At 44.5% G+C, this 12,909-nt stretch overlaps 1 protein-coding gene across 1 annotated transcript in view; it reads right to left on the reverse strand.

The window, feature by feature from the left end:
- LOC139761831 (uncharacterized) overlaps positions 1-12,909 on the reverse strand; it is a 63,878-nt gene that overhangs the window by 49,106 nt on the left and 1,863 nt on the right. The window lies entirely within an intron of this gene.

Here is a 12,909-nt window from a genome sequence, read left to right on the forward strand (position 1 = left end):
TATACATATATCTCCCTCGACCTCCACGCCGAAAGTAAGAACTGAATACGATAATAGAATTAGATATATGAATTATAGTCGTGGAATAAGTTCTTAGATACGATGGGAATTACAGTTTCACATGGTGGATACAGTAAGAAAACCCGACCTATTTATTGGGGGGGGTCTCAACTCACGCGATGATACGGACGGTGGGTTATTGATTCCCTCGAAGACCGACCGGCACCTTCAGCTCCTCGTGCTCGTCCAGGAACTGCATCAACTATTCCTCCTCCTCCTACTCCTCCTCCTCCTCCTCCTCCTCCTACCATTCCCGAATTCCAGGCACAAAAGCAACGTTCAGATTAGAAAAGAAAAGTTCCCACAGCGTAGAAGAACACAACGTTGTTCATTTGTGAGGGAGGCGCGCGCGTGGAGAGTAACTGTTACATAGATGGTTTGTTGAATGCGAAAGGTCATACCACACTTCGCGCATTATGAGGGAATGCCATGATGAAATCCTTCTGCGTATGTAAAGCGTAAGAGAGTGTGTGTGTGCGTGTGTGTGTCGTCCCTCTGTGCGCGTGGTAGCTGCGTGTTCATCATTGCCTTAAATCAGTCAAAAATGAGGCGTTGTAAGCAATTCTAAAAGTATGAGAAAGTAAGAAGACCTCCAGAATTCATCTAATGATATGAAGAATAAAGGACATCGTAACGGGGCATTATATTTATGGTACCTTGAATATATATAAATATATATATAAGACTTATGTAAGAATTCTGGTAAATGTCGGCATCTTTGGAATGCCGGTAACTGGGAATACTACTAACCTAACCTAACCTAACCATGCTGGGTTAAGGAATGCTATAACCTAAAGCCATATGGAACCTACAAATGTTGGAGTATTACAAGAACCTACACAGTATCTAAATCTTGAAGCATTGAGAGGCCACAGAAATTTAGAACTTTAGAAAGAGCGTTGAACTTTAGAAAGAGCGTTTAGAGAGCGTTGATCTTAAATTTGCAATATACTTTGACATTATCAAAAGGCTAGAACTGTCTTAGGGGAGGAAGCAAAACCATTGTAAAAAAGAGACGCTATGGGAACGCTAGGAAAAAGTTATACAATATAGGTTAAGTTTGGTGTAGCGGTTAGCATTGCTGACCATGACTTATTCACGGTCTGCCTGTGAATCTTCACCAATGATCTTTGATCGCACTTTTACGGGTGAGGTCAAAGGCCAGTCTTACTTACACCTTCATCTTCATTACTTCCTCAATTCTGCCATAACTTCGCCAACACTAGTCTTTGACTTAAACCCATACGGGGCATGTCAAAGGCTTTCCTTTTTCTTTTCCAATTGCCTTGAAGGGGTCAAAGGCTTTCCTTTTTCTTTTCCAACTGCCTTGAAGGTGGACCAGTAGCGTTAAGGCCAGACCATCTCTCTTGGACCTTGAGGTCTGTGTGTGTTGTGTAACTCATCTTCCCAACACCCTCGACACAAGTGTGACCTTTTGACCCAACTCTCACGGGTCATGTCAGAGGCCATCTTCACTACATCCTCGCTCCAATACACTTTCATCCTCATTACATCATCAGCGTCACTAGCCTTTTGACCTGTCCCTTGTGGGAAAGGTCAACCACCCTGATCAAGCTAAGCTGCATTTGACCTCAATCCATCTATACTAACCCTGGGTTAGGGTGATGATTGTGGATAACAAACATAAGAAGGGGAAAAAGATAATAAGATAAAGGGATATAAACATGCTATCATGAAAAATGGGGATTCATGGATGAGGACAAATATCACTTAGTCTCACGTATAGAAAATGGAAAGTGGTATAGGGTAATATTCGGGAATTAATAAAAAGTGCGTGATACCCTCCCATCGCTACCAGGCTCATGATACACTGGGTGAATCCCGTATTAATCTAATAAATGGGAAAAGCTGGAAAAATATGATGATAATGAAGGATCAAAAACGAAGATGGAATAGTGGTTTAAGGAGGGGAGGAGGGAGAGGGGGGAAAAAGCGCTTAAGAAATATTGGTTCAGTGTGGAATGGAATGACTAAATAAGCAAAAATGTGAATTAGAAATAAAAGGATTAATTTGTACGAGTGAGAAGACCATCCGTTCATCAGTTGAGTAATGGACCGATGGAACAATGGAGACATAATGCTACCACAGAACGAATGACACACACACACACACACACACACACACACACACACACACACACACACAATTTCTGAGTCATTCTTAAATACAAAACACTTCCTTCATCCCAATTAACTGAGTCATAAGACGTGACAGACTTGGCTCCAACCCCCTAACAGATGGAGATTCAACACCCCTGGTCAATAGGACGACAACCTATGCGTGTATATGGGCTAATGACGTGAAATAGTTAATTCCCTTTTTATGGGAGAATTGTTGACAGGTAGTTCCCCGTAATTCCTTCGAACATATGAGGTCAAGATGATGTGAAAAGAGGACGAAGTGTTCCTTTTCTCATGGATTGGTCATATTTTATTACTTAAGTTATATGGGTGGTTTTAAGCCTCTTTAAGTCTTACCTTCTTTATCTTCGTGATTGGATAGATAAGATTGTGGTTTATCGCTCTGATGGATAGGTAATATCATGGTTTATCGCTTGGATGGCTGCTGGATAAGATTCCAGGTTACGATTTGGTTGGATGGACAGGATTATGGTATATCCATTGGCTGAGCTACAACTCCAAGTTGAGGGCTATATATACACACACATGCTCGACCTCGACGCTGCATGTTGGCTACGTGCACATCGTGTGATATGTCTGCTGGACACCCATGAACCTTGATTCCCTCCCTCTGTGGGGCTACCAGAGCTGCCTCTGAGATATCTATGAAGGACATGTAATATCTATGTGCTCCAGCTGGTCATTAATACTGCCTTCGCCTCTACGACGCCTTCCCTCTATCTATGGTAAACCTACCTTGCATGTATACCCCTACTTGTGCTACTCGTAGAGTACCTGTGGACTCTACGTCATGTCTCTGGACGACCTGTAAACAACCTGTTTGGGCTTTTTGGTGGAGCCTGCGGGCTACCAGTGGTTGCCTATGTCTGCCAGCGGTTACATATCCGTCTTCTGCAAATTTTATGTTTTATTTCCGTAAACAAACATATACGAGGAACTTAGTCAATAGTCATTTGACACCTACATCATACATATTCTATATACATATGTCTATCTATCTGGATGTCTGTATATCTATCCATCAATGTATCTAATCCTGTAGATCAAATCTAACTCTGTAAGGAGCAAAGACTGTGTGAACCTGAGTTAACTTCCTGTTATATGATGAAAGGGCAAAACCTAAGAGAAATATGGGAGGATTTTTTTTTTCCCACTAGATATCAATCAGAGAGACTCTGTTACGCGAATAAAGCAATCGTCCTCCGTAATCGCAGTGGCTGTTGTGTTCCCTTCAGTTAGTCAAGTAAAGGGGGAATTTCAGACAGTCGTTCACTGTTTACACGATCAGCTGACTCTTCCACCACTCCTCCTCCTCCTCCCCCCATCCCTCCCTCACAACACCATCTCTCTCTCTCTCTCTCTCTCTCTCTCTCTCTCTCTCTCTCTCTCTCTCTCTCTCTCTCTCTCCTCTCCCATTACACACCCCGTTCTTTTTCTGGCTAATGGAACTTAATCCCTTACGCTATTTTCTTACCAGCGTTTCATACCTCAGACCCAACGCTCAGGAGACCTCAAAATCAAAGCGTTATGTGAGAATAATTTGAGAGAATCATCGAGGATTTTAGAACACGAAGATAGATGAATGACATTAGGGACCTAAGGTCATAAAATGATAGCAAGACTTAGGTCAACACAGGTAGTTAAAGTCTTCAAACCAACTGTCGTGTGGGGAGTGAAGAACCAGAGGAACGAGAGTTCGAAAGAACGGTTAGTGGACATCGAAGTCATGACGAAGATGGGTTGTGAGTTCGAAAGGACGGCTTGTGGACATCGAAGTCATGACGAAGATGGGTTGTGAGTTCGAAAGGACGGCTTGTGGACATCGAAGTCATGACGAAGATGGGTTGTGAGTTCGAAAGGACGGCTTGTGGACATCGAAGTCATGACGAAGATGGGTTGTGAGTTCGAAAGGACGGCTTGTGGACATCGAAGTCATGACGGAGATGGGTTGTGAGTTCGAAGGGACGACTTGTGGACATCAAAATCATGACGAAGATGAGTTATAGGATATAAAATCCTGTTCGTAGACGTTACAATAAGAAAGGAGAAATAAAACCATTTACTTCTATCCTAAAAAGATAAGAAAAATCATTACCTTTAGTCAATAAGCGGAACATAAGCAAAATAGATCTTGAATACCAAAACTCTGGTAGCCAAGATGACACGAAAACTTGAAATGGATATTAGAAAATAGGCTGGTATCTTGCCACGGACTTCACAGAAAATGAACCACAGTCCAAGATTAAGGCCTTCATAATGAAAAAGGATGAAATCCTTGAAAGGCTGAAAGCGGTGATGGTGTGTGTGTGTGTGTGTGTGTGTGAGAGAGAGAGAGAGAGAGAGAGAGAGGCATCCTGGTCCTCAGGACGTGGGGTCAACCATTCCCAGTCCGACACAGCCATTACACTCGCCCGCCTGACTTCTAGAAAACGTATAATCGTTCCACTATTCTTAGCAAGGCTAATCAACTAGTCCCCCAACCCCCCCGCTCCCCACTCCCCTCCTCCATGAGCTGTTTTTATCTTATCCCATCCGTGACCTAGCATGACCTATAATGAATCTTTAGCATGTGTTGGGTCGTAGCTACTATAACATAATGATGGTCATGGATCTGAAGCCTGAAGGAAGTCATTGCAGTACTTAATATAATACCCTCCAACAGCCAGGACTCGAACCCAGGACCTTTTGCGGCAATCCAAATATGTAAGCAGGCAAAGACTGTTCATAAGCTGCCTATACAGAAGACTAGAAAAGACTGGTTAGATGTAATGTAATGATTAAGTTAACATCATTTTTATCAGAGATCCTGGCTAACTTCTTTATCCAAGAATAAGATTGCAGTGACGGTAAGGCATATTACAACTTCCGACTGTTAAGAGTGGAAGGTTATGATTAATAATTAATCATTCATCCACCCTTAATCACGCCGCTTATTTTCTGGGATAATTATCTCGCTATTGTTCTCAAATTCGCGGAAATGTCTCCATTCTGCAGCCAGATAGGATCCACCGAGGGTGAGGTGTTGTGCCAGGTGGGAGATAAGAACGAAACTCATTATGCCCGTATCTGCCATTGGTCGAACACATACTCAAAGACGTGTTTTGATTGGCTAGCGGTGGCGGAGCGAGCAACAGCTGTGAATTATATTAAGCCAAGCGCTCGATTCTAACTTCCTTCAGGCATACAGCAGAATATTCTGCTAATGGAAAGGTATACCTCTCTATACCTTGATTCAACACTAATAGACTCATGCATATTAAATGAAAGAGAGGAGAGAGAGATTTGCAACAACCACCATCGAGAAATTTGGCGTTCATTGAATTGCAATTGTAATAAGAGAGAGAGAGAGAGAGAGAGAGAGAGAGAGAGAGAGAGAGAGAGAGAGAGAGAGATTTTTTTTGCACAGCTTCGCTATCAGCATAACCCAAAGTTATCTAATCTGTGCATACGGCAGTATGCAAGCGCTGCACAACCTTGAAATACCGTACACAAGTATCCCAGCGGTTGCTTTCACAGTGTCAGTATATTCCACGCGCGCACCAGGGGTTGAGTACACTCGCCCAAGGCAATATGCAGGTGTTCCACAGGTGCAAATGAGTGGCAGATACTCCATAAACTGATGATGTGCTCCTCTTCTACACAAGAAATTATATTCATTTAAGCGTCCTTTCGAGTAACGTGGGTATAAAAGGCAGACGTATAATTCGTATCAAGGTGATTAAAAACGTCTCACACACATATGTAATCAATCATGAAGACGGATGAATTTGGTAAATTAATACTCGAAGGAATATGTTAAAAGTAATGGATGCACCTGGAATGCGCTCAAGGTCAAAATGATTACGTGTAACTTGCGAGACAATGGCGAGACGAATGCTGATATCTCTTTCTCTACGAGACGTAATAACGTGTATTTACCCTATCTTTTATCATCTCACTAAAGAGATAATATTTCTCAACGTGCCTTTGTGCCTCTTTGCATCAGGGATTACACTACTGCCCGGAAGTTTACAGAAAATCACGAATATTTCCTGAAGACCATCCCACCGCTGGCAAATTCTCCAGTGGGCCATTTCTTCGGCGCTGAGCTGCTCTGAGCCGTCATTGTCCACCCACCAAGAGGTATGCGTGTGTTTGTCCTTAATATTCATGGCTTGAGGAGAGACGGGAGTTATCAGGCGATTTGCACTCCACAATCACCAGCCAGGCGCATCTATAATTCTTCAAGCTATCGACAGGTTAGATAGTTCTCAAGGTCTGAGTGAGGGAAAGTGTAGACCTTGGTGGTATGGGCGTGCAGACGTGGGTTGTGAGGCTATGCAGGCATGGGGTCTTGGTGCTGAGACATACGGTCTGAAAAGGGGTGGTGTGAGTGGTATGGCCTTGTGAGCAGGGGAGGTATGGGCGTGTAGGAGTGGGTGGTATGGCTCTGTGGGTGTGGGTGGTATAATCGAGATGAGGAGGTCGACCCTTCCTCCACAACCTCACCACTCATACCTCACAGTGAAACCCCTCCACCTCTCTCAGCTTCCTCACACCTCACCAACTGTTATCTCACCTGTTCTAATTGTTTCAATTCTTCATTACAGTCAGCGGTAGGTGGAGAGAGTGGCGATAAAAAGATAAGATAAGTCGATCCTCACATGTGTGACATGGAATAGAAGGCAAATGAATCTTAGATATAGAAACGTAACGATAAATGAGGATAAAAGAAGACAGGAAATAAGAGAGACATGGACAAAAGAAAGATAGGAAAGAGAAACTGTGTGGAGGGAAGAAGACGAGAAAAACATAAGACATATATCTTAATGATTTTGTTTTGACACGATATTGACAGTTTCATGCGATACCCTAAGGCGATTTCAGTTCGCAAGTAGCGATTTGAGTTCGAAGAGATCCAACACTCACCCACTTACAAAAGACACAAAGCGTAGGATATAAAAATTAGGCTACGTGGGTGTAGCTGAAGAACAGAGATGGTGCTCATGATTTATGGGACCTGGAAGGACGCCGCCGGACTCAGTTCCACCCCTCGGTAGAGGCCACAGGGTACATAGCTACGTGAGCAGGCGGTTGGTTGACGGTGTCTACGACGGGGTGAATGTGTCGGAAGGTGAGGCGTGTGGCATGTGAAGGGTGAAGGTGAAAGAAGGTGTGAGGTTGTTCAACCAGTGGCTGGAAGTGAGGAAGAAGTAATCAAAAGGTGGGGAAACATGTCGAAAATGACGTTTTGATTCATGAGGGACGATAGTGAGAGAGAGAGAGAGAGAGAGAGAGAGAGAGAGAGAGAGAGAGAGAGAGAGAGAGAGAGAGAGAGAGAGAGAGAGGAGTGGGTGCTCTAGGATCGACCCAAGGAAAAAGAGAGGCAGTGGCAACTGGGGAGCCACCAGTGACCAACACCAGAATAAAATGGTTCACGTCGTCGCAACAGCCAAAAAAAAAAAAAAGAATGATTGCTTCTGAATGTTTCACGAACCTGACCTCGTTCCTGAGGGGCCATTGTTATGGCAAGTAACTGAGACATATGAACGATGGTGAGGTGTATATGTCTACATCAGGTATAGGGTGTGTGTGTGTGTGTGTGTGTGTGTGTGTGTGTGTGTGACCACGAAGGTACGATTCTCGGATACGGTGGTCTGACCTTTGACCTGACCCTTCAAGGGTCGTATCAGTGCTCAGGGTGGTTTGATTAATAGACATTTGGTCGGTAGATTGGCATCGCATAGCTGGCACTCATGACCGAATTGGAACACCTCTGTAATACTGGATTCCGTGTCGTCCATTTCGCGTATATGAGAACGATATTTGGGTCCTGAGACGAGAGCGGGGACATCTGTGGAGTCACTCATATTACTGATTACTGTTGATCCTTTGCTTTACTATACTCGTAAATCTTTTCACGCACACACACACACACACACACACACACACACACACACACACACTACTTCTAGTAGCAGGGAAACGTATACTCCTTTGGAATGAGTAGTTCTTCGACGAAGGTGTGTCCTCTCATTGATACAGCACGGTCAAAAGCGAATCTTTGGCTTTCGCGTTGTCATCTCGGCGCGTCCCCATGGTTACATCTTGTTATCAGCGAGAGCGAGAGACACATAGATACCATCAGACAATACGTTGGCAGTCTGCATGTTGCCTCTCTCCTGAAAGTGCAACAATACCAGATACCTGAGCTCGGAGACAGCATCATTGGGATCACTGTGAGGACATGGATCTTACACCTTTTACCAAACAAAAAGCACATCAGGATCGTATACAGTGTGAGGTTCAGGACGGAGGCACGAGCCAGATAGCAGATGACGTCAGCAGAGGAGCCAGGTGCCGAGATCTCCTGCTTCTGGGCGGCAGCGATGATGAGCGATGCTCGCCAGTCGTTCTCTGTCTGTCTGGCGGTAACGCGATTGTGACAACGGATCACCCGAAACTTCACGAACCACGCAAACGTCGAGAGGAAATCAGAAAAATTGCGAGAGCAACCTATTTCGTAGTTTACGAAAGAGAGAACTGGTGTTTTCTTTATGAGCGATGATGCTATTTCGGATGTTGGACTCGAGGACATTTTACCTCAGTGGATTGGTGATGGTTGTTATTATCCTGACGACGACCACCTCACTCTCCGTGCTTCACTGGAGTTCTCCCCGTCAAGGTGTCGTTGCTAATGGGACGACGGTCGAGATCGGCTTCCTAGACGAGGCTTTCTTGTACTGTCTGGACCATGAGAGGACTCTGGGTCAGCTGGACCAGTACTTGGTACGGTGGTACAGTCCCAAGAACGAAGTGGTCCCATCCTACACCCCCGGCCTGCGAGTATACACATGCGGGTGCGACATTTTCGTGCCTCACTGTTACCTCGTCTTTCACAACTTCGCCAGGGATGAAGTTGGGGAATACAGTTGTGTGGTGTTCCTCTCGGGTAATGTGACCAGTGTGTCTCGGATCAGTGTCCAGATGTCCCTCCAGCCGACCAATCTAACCGATGGCGTATGTGAAGTGTCCTCCAACGGGACCTCGTCACCATCTGTGCAGCCATCTGCTTGCCCATCGCACTGATAAACGCTTTGGGTAACATCACCTCTGCGTCTAGGAGACATCGCAGGAGTAGCCGCACTTGAGATGTATCCCTCCTATGGCAATATTTCCCCACAAACTACAGGAGAGGACACAGATGTAGGTCTTCCACGTCTCGTGACATTGTCCCTTATTCACAACTGACTTAAACCCCTCCACGTAACCAGTAGGGGTGTGTGCCAATAATAAATATCGAAAGAAAAAGTAAAGAATTCAAAAGATCTGTGGTTTTAATCTCTCGTTGTTTACCCGAGAGTGAGCGGTCAGCTGACCGTCTCAATTCACGTCAGGGGCTCATTTGACCGGGTCAGCAGCGCTCGGCACCGCCGACCTCTGGCCTCCCCCACAGCTCTCGCATGATTTCGTTGAACTAAGACGACACGCAGGTCATAGAGGACGTGTTGGGGAGGGGGCCCACAGTGGGGAGGAGGACGGGGAGAGGATTTAGAGAGGGAGGGAAGGCGGAGCTGGGCTGAATAGACATGAGACTAGCAAGATAAATTGCGTCTCTCCAGAGGAACAGAGAAAAAGAGAGGCAAGGAGAGAATGAAGCAGAGATGCGGAGTAACGGGGAGGAAGAGAGCGAAGGGAGAACACTGGAGGAGGAGGAGAGAGGAGGGAGAATAAATGAGAAAGGACTGGAGAGAAGGGGAGGAGATGAATAGAGCAATGATTACCATCACTCAGACGGTGAGGGGAAAAGAGGGAACAGGCAGGGGTCAAAGGAGGGGAGACGACGGACGGAAAGGTCAAGGTAAAGGTCATTGTTATATATATATATATATATATATATATATATATATATATATATATATATATATATATATATATATATATATATATATATTCAAGTTATACATTTGTTCTCGTGTAGGAGAAGGAAGGATACGATATCATAGTGTGTGCAATGTTACATACGTAGAAGTACACACAGTGCGCAGGGTAGTAAAGCAACTCCAACCATCCTAGTTTGTAACACAGTCTTGATCCCTCCCTTTTTTTTAGAGGTTGGTGTCAGGGATTTGCTTAAATCTCTGCAAATTTAAGCCCCATTTTTCACCTTTCAGGACTTTGCCTACGCTGATCAGACGCCAGAGAGCTGCATCATCATGGGGAAAACTTCGCCTGAATAAATCATACCCATCAGATCTTCTGCTTCTTCATCGTCGAAAACTTCGCATGGAATAGATCACATGTGTCTGACTCCGAACGCAATCCTCCCTTATGTACATATCGCATTAATGAACTATCATCATCATCATCATCATCATCATCATTGGACGAAAATCATTCCCCACAGTGACGCCAGCTGAACCCTGTATTGCCTTGCCCTGAACGCATCGCCGACCTGCCTGACATTCGCCTCTCTTTTGTCTGGTGTGTCCCAATTCCCCGTTCAGACAAAGCGATCCACGGCAGCAGTGTGCTGTGTGGCGGAGTCGCCCGCCAATCAAACACGGCACACACACACACACACACACACACACTCTCTCTCTCTCTCTCTCTCTCTCTCTCTCTCTCTCTCTCTCTGCAAACACTTCACCAGAATAGTACTCGAGCGAGCGTAGACTGCGTTGCTGAACACGATAGCTTGGATGAATGAGGTACGACCTCAATATCACATTAGCTACTACTCCTGCTACTACTACTACTGCTACTACTCCTGCTACTACTACTACTGCTACCACTACTACTACTACTACTGCTACCACTACTACTACTACTACTACTACTACTACTGCTACCACTACTACTACTACTACTGCTACCACTACTACTACTACTACTACTACTACTGCTACTACTACTACTACTACTGCTACTACTCCTACTACTACTACTACTACTGCTACTACTACTACTACTCCTACTACTACAGGTGGGTCGACTGGCTGACGTATCTATAAACGGAGAGGAGCCTCTTTCGGGCAGTAACCATCATCGCACTGGTGTTGATGAGGATCTATTGTGTTGGAGGGTAAATACACGTTTGCTCATAATTCACGAGCTGTGTGACCAACACGGAACCCCACGAATGAAGTATATGTCAGTTGGTCTGTGGTCAGGATGGAGAACAACGAAAAAAGAAGAGTTATTTTATGGTTACTTATATGAAGAAGTATTCCTTCAGCATCTTATTATCACATTTATATCTTCCCTCCATTACCCATTCACACCCTCTGTTCCTTCTCCCTTCCCTACCTACCTATCTTCTTGCCTTCGTGCCATTGTCCACCCTCCCACGCTCTCTCTTTTCCCACACACACACACACACACACACACACACACACACGCACGCACGAATAAGCGACGCTTTTCAGGTCATGTACAAACTAAGCGAGTATTGAGGCCATTCCCATGAATAAATCCTCATAATTACCCTTATTGGAGGTGCTCCAGTACTGAAGTAGGTTGGCACCGGGCTGATCCATGCCCTGTCAAAAGGCCTATGGGTTTGGAAATGCTCCTACAGATTGCAAGATTTCAGTGGCTGTAGCTTTCAAGCTGAATTGGGCAAATTCAGAGAATCCTGCACATTGTCTGGTTATACGAAGAAAAATATATCTGAAAACTTGTCAACCCCTTAACTGACGTGTGTGTGTGTGTGTGTGTGTGTGTGTGTGTGTGTGTGTGTGTGCGTGTGTGTGTGTGTGTGTAGGCTTTTGCCATTGTGTTCTTTTCTCTTTACAATTGGCTGTATTCTCAGTCTGTATTCGTATTCTTGCGTTTGCCCGTGTGTGTATATGTGTACCTAAGTATATATATGTGTGCTTGGTAGTGTTTTATTACATATCTAGAATGAGTCTAACACTATCTCGTTCATTGGTGATGTTGTCACGATGGCGGGAAAATGGCAAGTTATTGTCTTTTGTGATTACGATTGTAACGCTGCCTGTATGAACATCTTGAACATGACGGTACGACCCTAGAACAACACGGTACGACCCTAGAACATGACGGTACGACCCTAGAACATAACGGCACGACCCTAGAACAACACGGTACGACCCTAGAACATGACAGTACGACCAGAGAGAGAGAGAGAGAGAGAGAGAGAGAGAGAGAGAGAGAGAGAGAGAGAGAGAGAGAGGAAGAAGAAGCGATACATGAACAGATCACCTCATCATTATTATTTGCACACTGTAGACCTCCCTGACCCAAATAGACAACACTCCCCCCCTGCCTATCACCATGACTACTGGCCCCAGACTACCTCCTCAATACATCACCTGCCGCCCATATGGTCAATACTGTCATCTGTGTGGCACTCTTCCGCATGCCAACAGACGAGGAGGAATGACTCTCTACTGACACTTGGCAATATTGACGTCAGCGACATACAATCTTGTTGTTATGACGTCTTTTCGTGTGGTTTTTTGGGTCAAAGTTTTTCTTTATATCTTGTCGACAAAATGCCAAAATGCTGGGAAGGGATTTTAGACATTATTTCTGGACATTACAGCCTAGAAATAAAAAAAAGAAAGAAAAGTATAGGAGTAATATCCGAGTCTTTTAGATGTACTTTTTGTGGGGTTTGAAAAGTAATATATATATATATATATATATATATATATATATATATATATATATATATATATA

Source organism: Panulirus ornatus, chromosome 42 (genome assembly GCF_036320965.1).
Source record: "Panulirus ornatus isolate Po-2019 chromosome 42, ASM3632096v1, whole genome shotgun sequence".
NCBI classification, from domain to species: Eukaryota; Metazoa; Arthropoda; class Malacostraca; order Decapoda; family Palinuridae; genus Panulirus; species Panulirus ornatus.